General features: G+C 36.4%; 1 long non-coding RNA gene across 1 annotated transcript; it reads left to right on the forward strand.

Moving 5' to 3' along the window:
* Positions 1-24,692, forward strand: LOC135289719 (uncharacterized). The gene is made up of 5 exons (XR_010352446.1): positions 1-114; positions 5,791-5,933; positions 8,099-8,244; positions 8,910-9,007; positions 24,556-24,692. It is a non-coding gene; the product is annotated as an uncharacterized LOC135289719 (long non-coding RNA).
* The last annotated feature ends 480 nt before the right edge of the window (positions 24,693-25,172 follow it).

Raw genomic sequence — 25,172 nt, forward strand, 5'->3', positions numbered from 1 at the left:
TGGGCCCAGTCCTGTTTAACATCTTCATTGATGACCTGGGTGATGGGATCAAGTCCACCATTAGCCAATTTGCAGGTGGCACGAAGTTGGGGAGGAATGTCAATCTACTGAAAGGTAAGAGGGCTCTGCAGAGAGACCTGGACAGACTGTAGGTCTGTAGGTGGTTCATATCCAACAATATGACTTTTAAGAAGGCCTGGGACCTAGTCCTGCATTTTGGCCACAACAACCCCCTGCAGGTTACAGACTGGGGACAGTGTGGCTGGACAGTGCCCAGGCAGAAAAGGACCTGCGGGTACTGGTTGACAGCTGGCTGAACATGAGCCAGCAGTGTGCCCAGGGGGCCAAGAAGGCCAAGGGCATCCTGGCCTGGATCAGGAATAGTGTGGCCAGCAGGCCCAGGGAGGTCATCCTTCCCCTGTACTCAGCACTGGTGAGGCTGCACCTTGAGTGCTGTGTCCAGGAGAAGATGACTTACCATTCACTGCCTTCAGCAGGCTATTGCTAGATAAAGTTCAATTGTTTTGAAAATCTGCTAATTTGCCTTTCTTGTTTTCTCTTTGAGTACATTTTTTTCTTCATATTTCTTCAGTGATGTTTTGAATTATGTTATTATTTTAAAAGACACTTTAATGAAAAGTAAAACACCATCTGCCAAAAGCCGTTGTTTCTGTAATTTGGTTTACAATTGTATAGCACCATGCTGAGAGGGAACTCTTTCCTGATCTTAGAAATGTTTGTTCCTCTTGCAAAATTGAGTCTCTTAGATAGTTATTGTATTGTTTTTTCTTTCAGATAACATGCACACAAACACCTTTTTTTTTTTTCCTTTTCTTTTTACTTACAGATCACTTCTTTCATCACCTTTTTAACTTGTTAACAAGTTAACTGCACAGACCACTTTAACTGCTGCTGCCTCCCTATTTTCCTGCACTTTGTAATGAAGTTGACAGTTTTCTGTCATACAGAAACACTCTTTACTTTCTTTAGCTAATGTTATCCATGGATTTTTGAAGCATTTCTTCACTTAATATTATATTTTTCTGCAATGGCACCCAAAACCTTTGCAATTCTCTTACACTTCTGATGTGGATGTCTTTTAAGGAAATAAAGAAAATGTGCAAATTGAAAAGACTAAAGATCACTCTTTCTTCTTTTCAAGTTGATAGCAATTCAGTGATAGCATTCTCAACTATAGTTTTTCACCCAGTCCATCAATGTTATAGCAGTTTCTTTCAGATCATGCATTTCTCTGTTAGATGGAATTTTTACTTGAGTAAAAAATGTATATTTCTTATCAATTTTTTTTCTCTTATTAATTAAATCAACTATTCTGTAAGAGAAGAAAACAGTTTGGTTACATGGGATTTATCTTGAAAAATCCATGCTATAGGTTTCTTGTCACTTCATTATTCTCCAGATTTACAATGTCATAAGAATAAAGATTGTTAATATTGTCAGTATTAGATTTTGGATTGATTCCTTGGGTGAACTCTCTGATAGCTCTCCTTGGTCCACTTTCTTCTTAATACAAGCTTACATCCCCATGTCATAGGACTAGCTTATGTATTCTGCAGTTTCCTGATTTAAATTACATGATCTTATGATTCTGCACCTTAAAAAGAAAGGCAATATAGTTTTAAATTCCTTATTAATGTTTGATAAGATCTAAAAATAAGTTATTATAATGAATTCAAAGTTTTCCTTTGAAACTTCAAATGTTACAAATGTTACTCTAGAGGACAAAATATACCAGAAAGGAGATTTTTGGGGAGTTTTTGTTTATTTGCTGTCCGATTAATAAAACAAGAGCTGATATTTGCACTTAAATTACTTCTGTGAAGGAGCTTAGTATCATACATTGAGAGGTAAGTGACAAGGTCCAGCTCAGGGTGCTAGCATTCAAATCTCCTTGTGGTACGTGGCTGTTAGTTTTCTCTACCTTACCAAGACAGCAATTCTTCTCATGCAATCATAAACTTAATGTGCCATAATTATTTAAGAACAGACCCACTACAGAAAGTTTCATTCTTCTCCTGTGTTTTTATTCACCTTTTCCATGAGCAAATATGAAATGGTAGAAACAGATTTATATACAAGCACTCACATGTTTTGAATGATGACTTTCCTTTCCAGCATTTGTTTTCAACCTTGTCCATGACTTCTTTGCTTCACTCCCTGTTAATATAGTACAGTAGATACACACTTTTAAAAAATATATCTATATTACTATTGGAAATAAACAACACTGCATGCATGACATGTTACCCCACTAGTCTATCACCTGCAGCACCTGAGAAACATTGGATGACCGAACATAACAGAGACAATTAATTGAGAGTTGACAGATTTAACACCTGCATTCTAGACACTGCAGTTAGTGATGGCATTTGACAGTATGTTGGTTGTTTGAACTCATTAAGTGCAACTGTTGGTATCACACATTTTTCTCTTAACATCTAACTGTCACATCATGAGAACCAGATGTCACATCAACATCTGTCCTTGTTGGGGCAGGAAGCATCTTCATCACATAGACATGAAGCACAAAGATAGATCCTAATCTGTCCCTTTAGTGTATGACAATTATTCCCATCTTTACTTGGGTAAATCATCAAGATTTACTCAGAATAAAATCCTTACAATTTGTGTTGGAACTTCTATTCTGTAACCAGCCTGAGCAGCCAGTACTATTAAAACTTACAAAGAATATTTGTCAAGCAGGTCTTACATGGTCTCATAATATTCTACACACTATGATAAAAAAATATGTGAAATCTGAGAAGAATAGAGAGGACAGGAGAAAGTCATGCTGACTCTGAATATCTGTCTTCCACTATGTTAAAATTGTTCATCAAAAAGTAAAGTCTGTAATAAACCATACAGGAATGCAAAGTTCCTATTTTTTTTTCTCCTTAACATTCAACATTAATATTAATGACAAATTTGTTTGAATATTGACCTGATAGAAAACAGAAGGGCTTCCATACCTGGCTTGATTTTAAAAAGTCTTGATTTCAAAAGTCTGATTTCTATATCACATTAGGCCAGCTTTGAAAGGTATTAAGAAGATTACACTTTTGGATTTTTAATGTCTCCTGGGCTATGGTCACAACGCTCTTGCAAATGAGTCACTTTGATTGGATTGAATTGGTTAATTTTTCAAGTATGGTTTCCATGTCTATCCCAAAGTTTTTAGTGGATCCAGTGTCATGCACAAAGGAATATGAAGAAGCTGAAGTATCACTTCATCTTAGTTAATTATCATGATGATCACTCACTATAGTTCATGAGGTCAAGGAACCTATTTATCAGTCCAAAGAACAAAATTCCTGTTTATGGTTTCATGACTGGTTGGTGAACCACCAATTGATGTTTCAGTCTTTCTTCCTTAATTAGCACCTGAGAACTTGGAGAGACATTTAGAATAACAATGTTCTGAAAGTACAATAAAAAGAGTCTGTCAGTCTGTCAGCATGAGAACTGTTTCTCTTCAAAAAAGGATTAAGAAATATTGTGACAAGAATTGCTTTCTCTAGATTGAAGCAGTTTTTCTTATCACTGAAGTTCATTGTTATTAATTATATCTATTATTTATATATTTTTCTGCAAAAAGGAGTTATATGCTACAGGGAAGCACAGAAATTAAGGTGAAATTTGTATTATATATCTATTTTTGACATAAATTATTATTTCTACACGCTTAAGTTACTATGTCTCTTCTTCCTGATCCTAACAGTTTTTCCCTAGCAATGTTCACATCCATGGTTAAAACTGTGCTGTTACTACTCATTATAACAGCATTTAGCAGCTAGATCAGAACCTCTTGCATCAAACATGATGAGAGCCCATTCTTAGATACATGAATGTGTATGAGACTCAGTGGTCAGCTTCAGCAAGGCCAGGGACAATGTAGCTTCACCCTCCTATCCTCATTCTGGCCCCTCTGGGTGGTATTATTAGTTTCTATTTTTCAGTTTCTATAGATACATATTGAACCTTTTTACTTAATCAGCATAAATCTCATCTGTCAGCAAGTAGATATTTGAAAATTACTTATGCAGACCCTGATCTCTTATAATTTGTTTTCATCTTCATTTTCATCAACTGGCTGAATTTCATTCTTTTTAACGTGGATGACAGAAGAGTTGAAGGTAAACATATAAATGCTATTAGGGAATCCTGTCACCATTTTCTTTAGAAAATGATCAGTAGCAGAATTCAGTTTTATTGTTGACATGTTTTAGTAAAACTAACAAATATTCTTTATTGATTACATTACTTCAATCTTCCAAAGCATTTAACAAAAGGAAAAACTAAATGGATCCACTACAAGGATTTAGAAAACAGCAGAATGGGTGAATGTTTAAAAAATTTGTTAGCCTAAAGGACAGAAAAACTTTAGCAAATCACTTTACACCTTTCAAGCTCAGTCTTTTTCAACAACAATAATTCTTTCTTACAAACACTTTCACACCTAGCTGTAGAAGTATTATCTATTGTAAAGAAGTTAATCTGCTCAACTGTTTTTAAGTACTGACAAATACCACTTTAGAATCCTTCTATCCACGCAAAAGAATTTCTTTCTAATTAGATTTTTCCATAACTAATGTGGTTATCAAATATTAAAGCGTCACTGAATAAAAAATACTTCATGCTTGTTAGACGAATGAAAGAATACAATAGAAGAACTGCTAAGTAGCCTTACTAATAGGAACCATGTGTTACAATAATGTGTATGCTCAGTGTTATTGCCCACTGTGTGCCCTTTCTTATTTGTTCTGTATTGTTCTTCAATACACAGCTTGGAAGCAATTTACTGACAAGGACTTACTGATTTTTTCATCTTAATGCATTTGGAAGAGCAAAGACAACATTTTGATAATTTCAGGACTTCATTTTTGTTTTCACATAAAAAGAACTATGGTAAAATAACATGTTGAGGCCATTAAATCAAACCATTGAAACCTGGGAAATGAAAAAATAAATGGAAAGCTGTGTCCCTTCAGAAGGTTTTGTGTCTTGTAGCAACAGTAACAGCGGCGTTAGTAATACTGGACAACACAAGATAGTCTTCCTAACTTTGTTCTGAGAACATTTGAACTGCTTTTCCAGCAGGTTTTGAATTTTGAGGGAGTATTTAGGCTATTTATTTTGGCTACCAAACTGAGTATTTCAATCAAAACACCTGAAGAATTGCAAAATGAAGACTTTGAAAAGAGTGTCTTGTAACAGGTCAAGTATCTTAATATTAACCTCTTTTTCAGTAAATTGTTGTTAAAAGCCTAGTGCACTTTGGAAGTTAAGTAAAATGATGGATAATGGCACTTCATAATTATCCAGTAATCTCATCACAGTCATTAGTGAAGTATACTTCACCTAATGCCTGGAAATGAGAAAATCGTTTCCTCACCTTAATGCTAGGGCACTGTGGCACATAAGATTGCAAATAAATTTCCTGACAGAGGTGGAAACAGCCCAGGCAGCCTCACTCAGTTCAAGAGGCCATTCCCTTAATAAAAGCACAAGGCTAGATAATGGCATAAAAGTTCTAGAAAGTCAATCTGAGAAACGGAAAAATAAATCTGAAGGGATGAAAGCTAATAAGAGTTTTGCAGCAGGTGTGAGACATGCTAAGTGGAGCTTGAAAAGGAAAATTGAAAGAATGGAAACTTAAAAAAAACCCTAAGTTTATAGGATTGCTGACAATTCCTACTGGTAAGAAGGAAGTGCCATAGGGAGTAAGAGAGAAATACCAGTTGTTGATGAAGAAAATTGTTCTTGCTACAGGGAGTACTGCCAGAAGGACTCCCACCAGAGGCTGGAGGAGCAGAAATGAAGTATGTCCAACAAGAGGAGTAATGTCAGTTGCATACAGATTCTGCTGTTGTGCAGAGACAGGCCATCACCAATGCATATACAGAAAGCTCCAGGTAGACCTGCTTAGGGAACCCTTTCCATGAGACTGTTAATCTCCCTTCTCAGTGCCAAGTCACTGAGGTGTCTGAACAATACTGCTGTAACCAGAAAGGAAAAGCTTTTTATTGACAGAGTTCTCGCAGTAATATAACAAGCCACCACCTGTACGTTAGATATCACCTAAAACATTTCAGTAGAGCATTTCCCCTTCAAGGGACAAATGGAAAAAATACAGATATGCCCATAATTAGCAACAGCTTCTCTGCAATCAATAGAAATTCAGCAGTGAAAGAAAAGTGTGTCAGAAGATTTAAGCTTAGTTTTGGGCTCTCCATGGATGGTCTGCATCCTTTTTAACAAGAGTGGAAATTTTAACATCCAAGGTCAAGCTCTTTCATATCACTGCAGTAGACTATTAACAATAATTTTTAAATCAGAAGACTCTAAGCATAAACAAGACATACTAACAATCCTGACCTTTAAGCTCCAAGTTATGTAGCTTTACAAGAATCGCTACAAAGAACTTTTCTTTATATGTGGAAAAACACAATCTGCAGAAAATAATGTGGTTAAGATATAATTTAGGAATATTTTTCATCCAAAGAAAAAATATTTTTCTCCTTTTGCAATAATTAAATAATTTGTTACTGTGACAGCACTTTTGGCACCATTCAAAAAGCAAAAATTCAGTTAATAATGCACAAATAAAACCCTGGGTGGGAAAACTAAAAAAATGTTGCTGAGTTTGATCCATGAACAGGAGGACCAAGAGAATTTTCATTTCAGAGTATTTGAGAACACCTCTGTAATGGTTACAGGAGAAATTTAACACTACTTGTGTTTAAACCAAACTGTATTCTGCTGCCTTTTATTTCTGACAAACCCTTAATGATGGGTGGGTCACAGTAGCTGCCCAGTGCATACCTGATATCTCAGGCTACCAGCTGGATGCTAAATGAGATAAAGAAAAACAGATAAACCTGCCAGGCAGGGTAAGGTTTCTTTGGGTTTTTTTCTTCACACCAATGACTAAGCCTTGGTAACTACCTCCCAAGGGAGGCACCAGCACAGTCCCACCCATCCTGAGGGGGTCTTCTCTGCTAATGGTCCATAATGAACTGGAAGGCATAAGCTCAGCAGGCAGCTGCAATGATCAACAAGGGCTTAAAAAAAATATCCTATTACTCACAGGATTGTGAGTAATATTCCATTGTATCATTCCCTGCCCCTGGGAAAGGCACTGAGCATTGCCCCCTGAACCTGAGCAGACAAAAGTGAGTACCTGGGACATCACCATGTTACTAGCCAGTTTAAACCCAGAAGAGCAAAGAAAATTGAGTCGCTGTGTATAAAACAGGAAGAACTTTGAAGGTTCAAAATATACCAAAAAAACGTGATTAAAACCAAATGAGTTTCGATAAAAGAGGCAAAGAAAAAGAAAGTGAAAATAAGAAAAGAAATAAAGAAGAAAGACAATTAGAAAAATAAGTGGGGGTGGAGGGACAGGGGCAGAGTGACAGGGGTTAGTTGGAAGCATGTCACCATCCGAGGGTCCCAAAGACGTCTCGTTGCTCCCCTCCATAGGATCTTCTCGCTGGTGAGGGTCCCCGTTGCCACCGCCACGCACTGAAGAGTTCAGAATTCCGTGGGTTCATCCTCGCTTGTGGCAGGTGGGAATGCCCGGGGGCAGGGGGCCAGTTTGACGCCGTCCCTTGGGACACTGAGGGTCTGCTGCATCACCTGCAGTGCTGTGGGTCAGGGTCTGGGGACCCCTTTGGGGAGCCTTTGATGGCCCCCTCAGCTGTGGACAAGCTTTTCCTGGGGTGAAGGGGCCCTCGGGTGATCTCCTCTGCCCAGCGGAGGATGGGCGGTCACTGCCTCTCCCCAGAGGCTTTCCAGCACACCCCAGACCTCTCCTCCCGCAGCCTTTGGTGCCAGGGTCTGTGCCAGCTTGGCAGCTGACAGCCCTGGGGCGGCAATCTCCTCCCTGAAGGTATTAGGCTGGTGCTTTGTCAATGTCCCCATTGTGAGTTGTTACTTTATCTTATCTTCATCAGGGAATGGTGTACGGCCTCAGTCAGGAGGCCTATTCAGGGTGTGGTGGTCTTTGCAGCTTTTGTAATACAATTTTAAAAGTCCTTTATGAAAATGTTTTGAGTCATAAACTATAATATTTCAGTCTCTGGCAAACCACCATTGAATAGATCCAGAAGAGGACCAGACCGACCACAGAACCTCTGTTTTCTACAGCAACTATCACCTCAACAGGACTGCAACCACCACTTCATAGGATTGTCACCACCACCCTGGCCAACAGGATGCCAGGTAATACTCTGACTTCATGTGTTTAAACCAGTTGTTCTGTGTATCATCACAAATATTTTTATCTTTCTATTAAATTGTACTTCTGACCTGAAATCTCTCTAAAAGTATTTGTGTGAGGCTCATTTCTCCTGCCAGTTTACTTTCAGATCAGTACAGCCTCTTCATAGCTTGCTTCAGAAAACCCTCACACTCATTCTGTCCCACCAGAAGGGTCCTTAAGCCATGCCTCCCCACTGCAGTTTACAGACCTGCTTACCTATTTTTATACCTGCACCATATCTTTTCTAAGCAGTCACCTTCCATCTGTACTCCCCGTGATTGTGGCGGTATCTGTGCATTCAGTGGATGAGCTACCTAGGGGGCCAGTGGATCCTGTTACAGACTCTGTTTCATTGGAGAAAGAAAGGTTTGTGTCTGTAATGTTCAAATCAGTACAGATCTTCATGGAGCTTGTTATTCCTGTTATTTATTTGGTCAAAACCTCCAAAAGCCTACTTTATGTTTTGAAACCCAACTAATCAATTGGATGAAGAAAGGTAGAGATCCCTCACTGGAAGCACCTTGGAGAGAAGATGATCATGTCAGTCAGCTGAGTTCATAGTGAAGAAGAGTGCTACCTCAAAGAAAGCACTTCTGACAAATGTCTCTGTGTGTCCTTTGTGCAGACCTGCTCCAAGAAGCCCCAGACTGCAGCTACCCACAGAAAGCCACTGACACATCCTGGCCAATTAAGGCTCTCCATCAATATTTTGGAGCTAGCATGGTAAGGGATGGGATCAGCCTGCTGTTGTACATCTGTTGTTGTAAAACCAGCCCTGCCAGAGCAGATTCACATGGTCTGTGCAATTAAAGAGGAACATCCCTTAGCTCTTACCTACATATGTCTGTGTTTATGCCCCTAGCCTGTCCCCCATCTCTCTTCTCTCTCTGATAAAGCTTCATATCTGCCTTGATCTTGTCATCACTTAGAAATGTTTAAAATGTCACCCTGCCTTGCTGCTGAGTAGCAATACATAAAGCAAGAAGAATTTGATTAAAGGATGGGAGAAGGCAAATGTATGCAACATTTCTACTTCTCTGTATTCAGTAGAAAAAAGCAGTAATATTGATATGCAAATACCTATGTAATGTCTGACATAATATGCACAGATAGACAGTAGAAGTTAAAATCACTGGAGAAATTGATAGTTGATCCAACCGAAAGACTATTGTATAGAACGTGAAAAAAAAAAAAACTCATAAACATTATTTTATAAAGAAAAAAATAAGGTATTGTGTTGATTCAGCAGATACCATTCAGGTACCATCCTTCCTTTAGGAAATTTTCAGAGCTTCGTATTATTTCTACCAGAATATTTTAAAACACCTTTAAACTACACATGGTGGAAGATTTTGCAAACTGAGCAAATGAAATCTTCTAATGTCATTTGCTAAATAAGTTATTTTAGAGCCTATCTGGTAAAGAAGCCAAGTTTCTGACTGTTTTACATAATGGACACAAGCTGTTGACTATTCTCTAAATGAGACAGTGAAATTGCCTATTGTTCTGGAGAAGTAATTTTTCAAAATCATTCTAACTTACGTATTTTCTGGCTGAGTCTATCAAATTTACTCATAGAACAGCTTTCAGAAAGCTGCAGACAGTAAACATATTTACCCACAGCTTCTGTGTAATGATCCATACAAAATTTAAGCAATTGTTCATATCTCATATCTTACACACACACTAAGAGAGACTACATTTTGTGCTTTATCTTGATGAAATTTTCATACAAAATAAACACCCTTTAAGTAAGGGAACCAAAGATTCAAAGAAAGCCTTTCTCCTTTTTCACAGTTTCCACTGTCTATAAAAACCTCAAAATTTTAGATTAATGATATTTGAGTTAAAAAGAATGCATGGAATTAAGAATTTGTCTTTTCACAACAAAATCTTTAAAAGACTTCATCACTGTGAACATCAGTCTGGGCTTTAGTCTCAAACATATTTTTTTTCAAATCAATACCAAATCTTAATTTAAGATGACAATTCAAACATAATAGAAACATCCATACATAGCAGCATGTAAGGCATACATGGTTTTTCAACAAAAGTTCAAATCAAAGTTTCCTGGCACTCCCCACACAAAAGTAGGTAGTGCCTGAACTGTTGCTCTGGAGAGATATGTGAGGTTTAGGAGCAGAGGCTGGCGAGGTGAGGGGGGTGAGTAACCCTTTCTGTGACTCATCATTGGAAATGCACAGAGCTTTCCCTTGGTGTAAGTCAGGAACTTATGGATCAAGATTGGCCAGCAGGCCCTGTGGACACAGGATCCCATGTTGGTCATAGAGCTGCAGCCCTCACTCCCCATCCCCCTTCCCAGCATAGGAAAGGGGGGCTAGAGTAAATTTGGAGTGAAGTCAAGCCCAGGAAGGAGGAAGAGATGGGCTGAAAGTGTTTCTAAGTGTTTGGTTTACTTCTCATTACACTATTCCAATTTGATTGATAAGAAATTGAACTAATTTCCCTGAGTTGAGTCTATTTTGCCCATAACAGTAACAGTTGAGTGATCTTCTTGCCTTTGCCTTGATCAATGCGTTTTTGTTCTACGTTCTTCCCCCTGCCCTGGTAAGGAAAGGAGTAATAGAGTGCCTTTGGCAGGCAGCTGGATTCCTACCAAATTCAAACCACCATAGGTACAAAGCAGTAATTCCATATTTCTATAGAAAACAGCTTCCTCCTTTTGGACATTCGAGTATTGAGACTACATGCTGTGCTCAATCCCTGTGTAGTGATTCTCTGTAGTGATTTATATATAGTAAAATTTTAGGGATAGCTACTGTGCTGTATTCTGCATTGGTATATTGCTAAACCAAGCTGAATGCTGACTGGATACAGATAAAACACAAAAAAACCAGAAATAATACATTTGTGTGGGATATTCTCATAAAAATGATAAATCAATATGAACTATGTTAATTAATGACAAACTATGCAACATTTAATACAGTTTTATCACTGACATGAATACTGAAAAAAGTCTTACAGCCTGATCAAGGAAAAAGTGTGGTAGCAATTAAGTCATCAAAAAACATATAGCTAGTTTGTATAACATGTGCAATAATCAGAATCTGAAATAACATGCCACAGATTTTGGCACTATATATAGATTTACTAAGTATTTTATGTTATCAACCCCTTAATAACAAGACTTCATTGTTTTACTTGCTCCTGTGAGATATTTACAGATATAATGCACTGAATTTGAAGGTCATACTCTATGTGAATATGAGCAATTTTTTAAAATAAATGAAGTTTAGGTTCTTGTGTCTTCCTTGGTCATATATATTGTTGTGTGTACTTACCAGTAAGATTACATTTCAGTTTGATATCTCACTTAATCTTTTCCATAAACTATTAAAATTTAGTACCCTACTCATAGCACTCATTAAACATGCACAGACAACTTCATGATGTTCAGCATTTGTGTCCTAGCACTTTGAATTAGAACAGTCCACCCACCTATTAGGACTAAGGCAGAGTTATCAAGATTGTTTTTTATCTTATTCTTTTTTTATTTTAAGACCTTATTTATATGTGTATAAACATAACAGTCTGGTTCTCCTTAAAGAATCAAGCCCAAATATCATTCCAGTTCAATACAGTTCGTGTAAGCTTGACACACCTGACCATAGGGCTCACTCTCTCCATGTTTTAAGCTGTGATATTGAGTATGTATTCTCGCATCACCAACTACCACTAGGTTTGTTTCAGGTCCAGCAGGCCATAAGAAACTTGTGTATTCATTCAGATGAACAGATCCGTTTGCAGACTTGGTCCCAGCAACAGGAACCCCTGAAGCACCAGGGTGCCTTTCTTGCTTCTTCTTTGTGTTCAAACTAAATATTTATATCTAAGCTGTAGCTAGGGAGAGAAATCCCAGCAACACACAACCAGCTGAGAATAGGACAGCAGTTCTGCTATCACATTTTAAATATACTGATGGAAGAAAAGGGCTTGCAAGAGTATCACTTGTGGGTTGTACAATTCTAAGAAGTAATAGCAAAGCAACTAAAGAAATTGTTCTGTCTATACATTGCTATTACATCATGCCTCTTCAATAAATACATGCTGTTTAACCATCATACTCATGCTGATGAGCATCAAATTTGTGCAGAAATCAGATCACATGCCAAATCCAGGCTCAAGTCTAGAAGGACAAGTGACTCAAACCAGTTGCAGTGATAATTAGTGCTACCAAAAAAACTGCCATGGCTGAGTGTAACCTAACAACGAACATCACGCTCATGAATCAGACTTGACTATCAAAGCCCTGCTCCACTTGACCAGACTGGTCTAGTACCAACTGGATGTCTTGGTGACATAGATGAAAATATGGTTTCTCTCTCTTTTTTTTTGACTTTTAGCTAAAATACATTATTTTTTCTTACTGTCTAGATGATCAACTGCAGAATTAAGGAAAAAAAAAACCAAAAAAAACCAAAAAAACCCCAAAACAAAACAAAACAAACAAACAAAAAACAACAAAACAAAACAAAACAAAAAACCCCAACAAAACAAAACAACAATAAGAAACCCCACAGGACCAAAAGAATTAACCTTTGTAATAAACCTCCAAAATTAAACTACTTATAAATCATATTTGGGGAAATTTAAGGTTCACTGGTTAGCCTGATACAGCCTGAAAATACTTGGGTCACTGTTTAAACACCCCCCACACCCCCCCCCCCCGCAAAAAAAAAAAAAAAACCACCAAAAAAAAAAAAACCACCAAAGTAAACCTTTTTGTGATAGTAAATGTAAAATCTTTATTAAACAATCAGAGGTCAGGTGGTAAGTGAAGACTAAATGTTTGCAATAAGAATAAGAGTGCTCATCAAAAGTAGAACAGAATCCAACACAGGAATCAGATGTATGCAAAATCAAACTGGTTGTGGATATGCAATGTGACAATACTGTTCTTCAGCGCTAACCTCTTCTAGACTAATCCTTACTGAGATATGCTTAGAATTTTATATTAATCAGTTGCCAGAAAATCCAAATGCTTTAACAAAAATCTAGTTGCTAGCCCAATCCCCTAATTGGAAACAAGGTAATTCTCAGTGGAAGAAACTTAGAAAAAACACTTTGTGGCAACTGACTCATCTACAACAAAACCAATTGTTACATTACAGAGGGGAGAAAATTCAAAGGGGAGAACAAACAAAACAACCAGGGTCAAAATATCAGAGAGCACTTAAAGCACTGTTAAGTTGAATACCTTTTACAAAAAAAAAAAATTGAAACACTATAAAATTAAGAAACCTCTCTGGTTATGAAGGATATATTTTGCATATTGTTAAATAATATAATACATAAAAAGCAAGAGGTTGATTTAAATAAAGACAGTGATTATGCTTAATGCAGTACCTCTAGGATGGGGAGAAGATGCTCATCACAGTCCCTCAAGTTATTTATCTGGCTAACACTACACTACTAAAAATGGTTGATTGAATGTGAGACTCAGTAATTTGTCACATAACGGTCTTTAATTTTTAGTGGCAATAAACTTAGTATTTAGGAAAATTTGAGAAATTGCCATGAAGGCAGATGATGAATATGTGCCTAAAGTCAATCCCAAAGCTGCAAAACACCACCTTCTGTTCCTGCAATGACATGGATTTTACTCAGTGATACTCTTTAGTTCTAGGTACCAAATTTTCATAAGATAGCAGTTTAATATGTAGAAGTAATTTATGGGATTTTCTTTTTTTTATTCAGATCAGATTGATTTGCATCATAGGGCCTAGGGCTTAATGGCAGTGGAGGGTACCATGATGCAGATCAGGGGTCACTCACAGAGTGAAAATCATTCCGCTCCCCAGACTTAGGCTGATTATGTGCCAGGTTGGTGTCTCAATGTTAATCTTTCATATGGAAATTTTTCAGAATATAATTCTGAAAAAGTGTTTAAAGATATATAATGTACATATATAGTCAATATGTCCTTGCTTTAACACTTAAAAACTTGTAATACAAAATACAGTATTGCGCACCTACGTTTCCAGCATAGTTCAGTTTGCTCATTAGTATTTTGTACATTTGATTGCATTTATGACTTGCCTAACAGTTTCTCTCCTTGGTGCTGTTATTACCCTACTATTACCCTACCATAAAAATCCAAGGCAGACTCTGCTTGGTATTAGGAGATCACCCAAACACAGCCATACACCACAAATTGCAGAATGAACAGGCCAGGTTGGACATTAAGTGAAACAATTTCCAGCACTGAAACAGTATGTCCAGGAGAGGAGCTGGGTGGTTTCCAAATTTAACCACACAGTGCAGACTGACCCATCCTAGGACCAGAAAGCTCCAGAAAGGACCAGAAAACCTATTCCTCTGTATAGGCTGGGCATGAGGTCCCATCTTAACAGCTGTGCTGTGGTTACAGACAGGATGAAACACCCTAAGGTATTTTGCTAGCAATCTACAATTCCTGTCTAGGGAATTTCAGACAAGAAAATATACTCGTGAACATTCAGGTGCTCAGGAAATCTTAGACCTCTCACACCATGCTGTAAAATTCATCAGCGCATATACGTATGGTGCGGGACAGAGTCACATGGGAAGCAGCTGACTTGCTGCCATGTACAGATTTACTTCACAGAATGTAACTGTTTGGTCCTGTTGCTCTGCTCCCTAGTACTGCAGGTTGTGATACTTGAAGACAGAGAGAGGAAAAATGTAAAACGTTGTCTAGATATTTCAAAAGAGAGGATTTGTCACAAAATCGCCCACATAATACAGTGGGTGTTTCAGGTTGAATTCCAACAAAACCAAAGAAAATAAAACAAAACACAAAACAAAATAACCAAGAATGTCACCAGGTGTTCTCAATAGTGTTTTTTCGCCTAGATGTGTTTGCTGCATTTTGTGTTGGGACATAAGTAATGTGTCTTCCAGAGAGGATAATAAAATGCATTTCAAGACTAGTTCACTTTACAGAAAAATTTTAAAAACACAGTTTATGAATTGGGACAATACATGTTATCTGTAAAGTATCTATTCTGAACACATATTTATACAATAGGAAATATATACACTTGGCAGTGCACTGGCTTTATAAAATGCACTTCTGCTTTGTATTAGTAAAATTATTTACATCTGTATTTACAGGAGCAGCTCCTAAAACTACATATAAATAACCAGTCACCCCTGTAACTGATTATCAAAAGAAGTCTGGTTACTATGAATGTTATGGCTTATTAAAGTAAGAAAATGGTAACAAAAACTTTTTTTTTTTCATTTTAAAAAAGCTATCTTTTTGTTACACAGAAAACAATCAATATATGTACTTTCAAAAAGTATAAAAAAAGCCTTCTGTGGGGTCATTTGGTATTTTTCTCTGCCTTTTATTCCTATACCTTTCATAACAATATTGCTGTATTTCACATTTTCTCAAATAAACAGTAATTTTATTTTTAAATTCAATACTGATAAACTTGAAATGGAAATATAAATTTGAAATGAAATGGCTGTCAGGATACTATACAACACAGCAGGAGAAGGAGGCATAAGAAAAAGCATGCAGAGAAAATAAAAACATCATCAGCATCTATTATTATTTTTATGTGGCAGTCTGTAGTCATAGATTTCATGTTAAAATATGAACAATTTCCTCTGAATGAATACTGAGACACGCTTAATTGACTTAGTTCAGATAACTTGCCATTGTCTCTCACAGTCAACAAGATTCTAATTTAATCCAATCCACAATTTAATTACACCCATCCTCTCAAACATTTTAAACTACACCTTTGTTAAAAGCCGAGACCACAATAAATCTGTGAGATGATGTCTCTGTCATTTCTGCTGGCTGATGCAATAAGACAATTGCAGCAGCAGCAGAAGTAATAAGAACATTAACAAGGATAGTAATCAACAATCTAGTAATGTACTTTGTCAGGTAAGAAACTATGTCACAACTTTTTTTTTCTGCTAGTTCTCATGACTCTACTGTAAAGAACAAGCTTTGCTATACAGATATGCTGTAACTCACATCAAAGTGTGACAGCCAACCTCTTCTTTTAAAGCAGTGCAAAAATTGTTCTGTTCAAGTTCACAACAAATGTGATCCAAAGAAGCACTGAAAAAAGTCTAGTGTGTCAATATTGTTGTACAACTTTCAGTTCCCCATGTGGGCAGAAAAGCCCTCCTGAACCATGTAACATGGCCATAATAATTTGGCAAAATTTGAAAACAAACACTATTGGTACAAGGTCAAATTACCACTGTGTTTTTTTGCTACAAGAAGTAGTTTCCTTCCCAGATTCATTTAACTTTTTCTTCTCTTTCCTTTCTTGTATTTTTGCAGATTAAAACACTGCTGGGTGGGGTCTTTCAAAAATTTTTGTTTGTTTGTTTCTCTTGTGCATAACTAATTCAGTTCAAGGCAGGATATTTTGTAGCTTGCTTTACTTATTCAGTGGCTGGAATTCAGACTCCCATGTTTCAAAAATATCTCAGTTACCATGCTCTGTTACACCACTGAACTTATTTGATTCTGTTGAGAAATATTGTGCAATTTTGAATATGTCAGGTAGCAGAAGCAGTGCTTTATTATTAGGAGTTCACTAAAAAGTATATAATATATGCAACAAGGATACAACAAGAACACAATATTCTTGATGTCTTTATCTGTTTTACAAAATATATCAATCCTCACTTAGCATGGGTTATGCTTCCCAGATAACATCTCTTTTCTTTAATAGTTGCTCCTTCTGACAGATGGGAAAAAAAGAAAAAGGCAGATGATGTATGGCTGGAAAATGTGAATAACTATTTAATGATAACAAAGAAACAGGCTTGTAGGATCTCTAGATCTAGTCTACCATTCTCTGTAAGCATACATGTTTTTTTCTTGATCTCTGTTCTATTTGGAAATTATTTTTGTATGCTACCTTCCATATTACACTATCAGTGTTGTTCAGCTAATGTATAATCCAGCTCCTATATTTTATCTTGTTTCATTGACAAAGTGTCTCACAGTTTGACTGTTTATCTGCTCAATTCCTTGAGAAATGGCACACGTGCCCTTTCTATAGGAAGTCAATTCTTCTTAAGGTGGATGTCATGCAATTGTGTGCAATATTGTGAAGGGAAGCTGAGTCCGCAAAGGTCAGAGATTCTGGAAGTTTTCTTTACTCACTTAAATAGCTGGAAAGCTGTAGTTTCTAACTACATTTTCAATAACAGTATGGGTTAGAGTGTTTCTTCACATGTGAGTTCTTTCACCTTTGCAACTAGCAATGCATTTCTATATTGTTTTTTGCGTATGATGTTGTTTTCTTTTTTTGTGGTGTTTCTGAAAAGTCATAGGGTTAGCTCACTTAAATCACATTATTAGAGTGTGACAGAGTTTTAGACAGAGAATAAAGGAAGTTTTGTATTTCTTACCAGAACTTGGAATAGAGTCTTTCTCTTTTCTTCAGTAAAATGGTGAAAAGAGACAAGGGATGAAAAAAATTTTTTCAGCCAACTGTAGTGACCTAATCTTGCAATGAGTATGGCTTTAAATTACTACAGAAGCAGTGAAAGTAAACTGGAAAACTGGATAGAAATGTCATGTGGTTCCTTTTAGAAACACCAAAGTATCTCTCATAATGTAGCAAAAAAAGTTAATTTATATGTTAATATCCATTTTCTTATAAATTAGAGCTGATCTTTACGAAGCCTGTGTCAAAGTGCTGCTTGAAATTTGTTAGTCACAGAATCAGAGAATCACAGAATCATTAAGGTTGGAAAAGACCTCTGAGGTCATTCAGTCCAATGTTTGACCAAGCAGGACCCCCTTGTCAAGGACACCCACTAAGTGGCACACCCAGTCATTTCTTGAACACCGCCAGGGATGCTGACTCCACTACTTCCCTGACCAGCCTGTTCCAAAGCTTGACTCCCCTTTCCATGAAGAAATTATTTCTGATGTCCAAACTTAGTATTTCCTAGTGCATCTTGAGGCCATGTTCTCTCCTTTTGTCACTGGTTACCTGCGAGAAGAGGATGAACCCCATCTCACTTCAGCCTCCTTTCAGGAAATTTTAGAGAGTGATAAGGTCTGCATCTCCTTTTCTCCAGACTAGACAACCCAAACTTTCTCAGCCCCTGCACATATTGTGTTCCAGATCCTTTACCATCGCCATTGCTCTTCTCTGGACTCATTCCACCACCTCAATATCCTTGTAGTTAGGGGCCCAGACCTGGACACTGAACTCGAAGTGTAGCCTCAGCAGTGCCAAGTGCAGAGGGACAGTCACTACCCTGGTCCTGCTGGCCACACTATTGCTGAAGACCAGGCTGCCTTTGGCCTTCTTTGCCACCTGTGCACACAGCTGGATCACAACCAGCTGGATGCCATCCAGCATTCCCAGGTTCTTTTCCGCTGGGCCACTTTCCAGCCTCTCTGGAGCAGTGCTGCATGGGATTGTTGCGACCCAAGGGCAGGATCCGGCAACTTGACCTTTGTTGAACCTTATCCAACTGGCCTTAGTCCTTGGATCCAGCCTGTCCAGGTTTCTCTGCAGAGCCTTTCTGCCTTCCAGCAGATCAACAACCTCAATCACCTCACCCAGGTCATGGATGAAGATATTAAACAGGGCTGAACCCAACACCAATCCCTGTACAATTCCCACTAGTGATCAGACACCAACTGGATATTTCTCCACTCCCCATCACTCTGTGAGGGCTAGGCCATACAACAAATTTTTTACCCAGTGAAGAGTGAACATATTAAACCCATGACCTACAGTTTCTCCAGGAGAACATTTTGGAAAACAGGGCCAAAGATTTTCTTAAAGTCTAGGTAAAAAATATCTGCAGCCTTCCCATCATCCACTAAGTAGGTCTTCTTTTTGCAGAAGGAGATCAGGTTATGTAGCATGCTAAAACCTTTAATGCATATAATCCTGTGGCTGCTCTAAGGTGTTGAAGGGTACCCAAAACATATATGCTTATTGTCTGAATTAGTGATGCAGAAGGAAACAAAAGATCATTCTCACTTGATAAAAGAACATTCGCCTTCCTTTGTAGTCCCTTCACATACTAAATCTTGTATTCCATATATTTTCTAAAACTGATGCCACTATTTCACACAAATAGATGATGGGGACTAGTATTTCTGGTTCATTACTGACTTTTGATTGAATCTAGACACGCCAGTAACCAATTACTTTAGGGTGAATTTCCAATTACTTTAGGGTTTTGGGTGGATTGACCCTAGCCCTGTCATTGATGGATTCAGTGATGTTTAGCTTCTCATTTAGCTCCCAATTATGTTACACTTTTTCCCAATAATATTTCAGTATATCATTACTGACTTTTTATAAAAACTCTTCTCTCTCCGAGGCATATACTCCAATAATCTTATCATCACCAGTATTCTAACCATTTAATGTGTAACTCTTGTTTTCTTGTAAGATAAATACATACAGTTAAGCATTCTGCATGCAATACTAACATTTTTGAAGAGTTATTATCATTAGCAACTCATTTCACTGATAATTAGTGGGACAAATCTCTAATTCCCAGAAACTCCTTTAGGTATATGTATTTTGTTTTATCATCAGGCTACTTTTCAGACAGTTCTAGTAAGGAAGTTACATCTCTCTGCAATGTCCTTCAAACACAGGAAACTTCCTTAGAGATTATGGGTTTTTTAAATGAACTTTTATTCTTTGAGTTTGTAAGGGATCATTAATTTCAAAAACACAGTTAACAGACTAAATTTTTTTCAGAAAAAAATATGGCTGAACTTTGACCAAAATATATAAAGGTGGTCCCCAGAATCTGTGAGTTACAGAGATCATTCCTAACAAATAACACTCCTAGGCCAGAGTATATATATGTTTGATATAAACTTTTTCAAGGATCCTCTGAAGTGAGGATCAGTGATCTACCTAATCCTCATTACCTACTGCATATAAAAAACAGACTGCTAAACAACAGAATTTTGAGTTGAAGAACAGATGAGGACTGAAAATAATTGAAACCATCAATAATTTGTTTCACGAATTTCAGAAACACACTTTCATACACAGACCATATTGTGAAGGTGTGTAGAAACCTGACTCATTTAAATCTGAAAACATACCTGTTTATTTAAAGGAACAGGACTGAATAATCTGCTGCAACAACAGAAAAGAAGGGAAGAAAATTAAAAATAATTTTAAAAAGAAGTTCTCATAGGCAATTTAAATAGATTTACAAATGAACTGCATTGCTAAGTAATTTGATAGCAAGTAGTTGCAGACAGCTAGATTTTATTTTAATTTCTTTATTTTCTGAATCGCTGAAGAAGATCACCTGCAACTATTTAGTACAGGGATACTTAAAAGACTAGTATATTATTTTCACCTACTTGATCATTTGTGTTCCTTTAGCGATTCCTTATTTAGTTCCATGCCAAAGATGGAATTTTTAAGAAAAACAACACATTAGTCTGATTTGCACATAAATTTTATCATGTTTCATTAGTCTAACTCATAATTAGAATGGTTTAGTGCTAGCAGTAAGATTTATAGCACTTCATGCAAGGGTTTCTTCCTATTAGTCACCAAGGCATTTTAATGGAGAGATTTTTTTTTAATAACTATCTGTTTGCAACTTGTGTGTTATTGCAAATGTCAAGTCTGACTGTCCTAGAGAGAAAAGAAAGATGTGTCATTTATCTTCATGTAGGGCATTACCCTGTGCATCGTGGGGTTGGAGTTAGTCTTCTGTCTTAAAGCACCAACAGTAGTCACTGAATTTTGAGTCAAAACCACTGACTTAGGCATACTAACCTTACTAGGCTCTAAATGCAAAAATATGTGAGAACTTAGAAACCAAACAAGGATGTTAAGATTTTCAAGGTTGTCTAGTTTCTAGCCAACACTGTATACTAGTTTTTAGCAAAGTAAAAACACCGAGATAGTAGAATTTTTTGCTCCAAACCTCTGTTCAAATATATTTTTACCATTATTTTATGGATAGCTGAAAGATCTAAATGCAGGCTAAACGCATTTAAAAAAATAAAAAAGGGAGAAACAGAGTATATGGTTTAAATGTACTCTATAATCTGTGGTACACAATATGATCTTTTTGAATTCCCACCACAACCTTTATTTCATTAAACAGAGTATGTCTAACGGCACAGAACAGGTGGTACATTAATACCTTTGATCATACTGAAAACCCAAATCTCTGTTCCCTAACAGACTACTGGAATTGTAATACAAACCTAATGAAGGCAAATTTTTCACTTTGCAACTGGGACTGTGTAGCACATGTAATTGGGCAGTATTGTAAAATATTGTAAGACAAACAGCTAAGTTTATGGTTGCAAGAAACATGTTTTATTTCCAGACATGAAGAAGCTACCTGAGGTATGATGAATATTTAAACTTTCTAAACCAAAGGTTCATTTTATATAGCTCTCATTAAAAAGTTTTAGAGCTATTATAGGAAATATAATTAATTCAACCTTTACTATATGCTATTTGAGACCTGCTGTTAGGCTTTCATGATCATTCATTCTTACTTAATTGGAAATATCAACTACAGGTCATCAAACCAACTAGGAAAAAAAAATAAATCAAGTAAATCCAACAAGGGTTGTTTCTTATATTCTGTTTCACTGTTTAGAAGCTGTGTGCTTCAGCAAGGATCAAAATCAGAGCTACTGAAATGTTTGCTGATGTCATCACTGCTCTCAATCGGAGAAGGAAATTAGAATTCTCCATAGTCACACTTTTTAGATGCATGAAAGATCAAGGTTTTGGTAGTGTATTTTTTAAATTATTATTCATTTCTGTGAGGATATCCAAATCTCTTGTGCCTAACAATTAATTTTCAGAGTCCAAATGGTCCAATAAATATTAAAACTCATTGGGAATAAAAAAGCCTTTTATCAAGTACCAATAAAAGTGACATATTTCTTCTGAAAAACCTTAAAGGGCAAAATGTAGTGAAATGTTTTAAACATTTTCTCAAATCTGGTAAGGAACCCAATTGGCAGTTGTAAATAAATGCCAACAGCCTTGGGTTGAAATGCTTAAAATCTGATTAGTTAGAAAATAACTGGAACATTCATTAAGAAGAAACGATAAAAGATATTAGTTCATTAAGAAAATTTGAGTTATAATAGAGAAACTGAGATAAATCTGTAGTATAGTTTCTTTGTATTTATAATACATAAATAATTGCAATAAACTTTTCATAAACAAACCAACAAAGGTTATCTTGAAATGAAATATTTTGGCCATGATTTTATATTAATATTTGTGTCATTACTATGGTTTTGCTACAATATGTATAATCCAAATATAATTTTATGAAGGGAAAAAAATAAGGGCATTGTGATGAATACTTGTAAACAGGGGCATAATTTTTATTTTTGGAGGATCATTTTGCCATTTAGTGTCTCCACCTATTGACTGATTAATGCTGTTAAAATTATTTTGAAGGCTTTACTTTTCTTGAAATTACAATTAAATGTAATTATTTCATGAAAATTATTTAGGTCTTATCGAAGTAAACAAGTTCCTCCAGACTATAATCTAAACCAGTTATTTTTCATTAAACAATGTGAAGTACAGTATTATCTCATATGACATATTCATATCCATAAACAGTTCTGTTTCTAGTTTTGGATTTTATACAGGTACTTACCATCTTTTTCACATGTTGTAGGATAAATTTCTAAGGAGACTAAAGGTCCTTTTTCTCAGTTAATTCCACCATAATTTCAAATAATCTAAATTAGGCCTTAAGTAAGAACTACCTTGAGTTTTCAACACCTCTTGGTTTTTTTTCCGCAGTATCACATGTGGTCTGACTTAGACTTTCAAACTTCTAAACAGTCTGCTGAGAACATTTTTGTTAAACAGAGGTGAGGTACACCAACATTTTTCATTCCTGGCTGAGTGATTATAATCCTCTTTGCCATCTGAGCAGCACAGCAGGAACTGTGCTCTCCCATCCCTGTGCAGTCTCCTGGCTCCCTGGTGAAAAGCAGCTGAGGAAAAGCTGACAGAGACTGTTCTGTGGCTGCAAAGAGGCTTTGTGTGCCTTCCTGTGTGCAATACATGGAAAACATGGAGAAAATAAGGGAGAAAATGCTCATATGCCTTCAAGCTCTGTGGGAGATGGGAGTGTCTGATGGAATATTTTCTGTGTTCACATTTCTTAGAAAGCAGTTCAACAGAGCCAGAGATTCCCTGGGCTAAAATTTGAACTTGACATAATTATTTTTCTAACACAATTTTATTAAGCCATCCAAAATACCATCTTAGGCCTCTAAAAGAAATATCTTGAGAACCACCTAAAAGATGCTGCTTGCTAGAGAATTGAATTCCTTAAATATCACTGGTTTTCCTTATACCAGCATAGGATGCATTTATTTTTATATTTATATCAGCTGACTCTTTCTCACTTATTTTCAGTGGGAGTGTCTTGCAGATATAATGCATTTCATAAGAGCATAAGAGTTAGAAATATATAAAAAAATGAGGTAATCTTCGCAATAACTGTGTCATGAAAGCTGAGATACTCATAGTGCTCCAAGAACCTTAAAACAATATCTGCAATAAAATAAGAAAAAATCTGCAATATTTTAATCAAACTACAGCATATATATAAGTATACAAAAGGTGAGAATCTGAGAAATGACAAAATCTTTCAATGCAATCCACTTCATTCCACTGTTAGCTGTCTGCTGTCTTCACTTGCAGGTCTACAAATCTTCTGTCAGTGACCTGTTACAGCATGAGCACTATTTTCATTTTCAGGTGCAAATTTCAAAACATGCTGCTTAATTAATGAGTATATAAAAACTAAATTAATTTCTTTACAGATCTTTATTTGAAATTAATTTTCATGCATGTTTGTAAAAACACAAGTGACAAATCAACAGACTGATGTCAAAAAATTGTGTCATCATCAAATGAAACTTAGAGAGAAAAGTCCACTAGTAGAAGGCACTTGTTAATGCCGGGTATTTAAGATACTATGTAAATATTAGAGAAAATAAAGATCAAGTTTGCTCCAAAATGAAAATTTCACTGCAAAGAAGGACTTAAATGCTTTTAAATGCCAACATTTAGGCAGGAGTTTTTTAGCAAGTATTTGGGACATAAGGACATTATCTATTACTCTCTTTCCTAAGCTAAAAAGTGAAAGAAGAGAGGATAAAGATGACTTTCCACCACTTCTGTACTCTTACACTCTTCATTTGAATCTTCAAGTTGTAAGTCCACTCAAGTTTATGATCTTTTGTCTCTCTAATGGAATTCTAGACACAGACAGAATACAAGAATATGAAGAGTTATGGCTTTGATTACTTCCAACATCAGAAAAAACCTTCATTGGAGGTGGAATCAATACATCAGATACTCAGGGCACCAGCAGTCCAAGAAATCTGTTCTGATTCTAGCACAAACTGCAGTATTTAATGATTTTTCATTGTGGGTGAGTAGCATCTAACCATTTCTCTTTCAACTAGCCTAAACAAGAATGTTTAGTAGAAAAAATCTGGAAAGAAAAATACGACTAAAAGAAAAATATGTTTGAAAAGAAAAAATATTCATTACTTCTAAATATCTGGTCATTCCTCTTAGGGAACAAAAGAAACCATTCTAAATGGTGGGAAGTGATAGATGTGGATAGGTTATAATACTAGAAATGTAGAAAGGGGAAAAATGTCAAAAGAGGAACAAGAACCAGTAAAGCAAAGTTTATGAAATAGTTTGTACTGTTATTATCAATGGTGCCAAGTAAAATCAGTAATTTTTGATGCTTTAAGCAGGTATAGAGCTCCCAGAAATATTTGTGGTCTCACCACTTAATAGAAAAATTTGGTGTGAAATCTCTTCCAAAAATTACTTTAATGGCTTATTATGCATAAAGGTCCATA

Source organism: Passer domesticus, chromosome Z (genome assembly GCF_036417665.1).
Source record: "Passer domesticus isolate bPasDom1 chromosome Z, bPasDom1.hap1, whole genome shotgun sequence".
In the NCBI taxonomy this organism is placed as follows: domain Eukaryota; kingdom Metazoa; phylum Chordata; class Aves; order Passeriformes; family Passeridae; genus Passer; species Passer domesticus.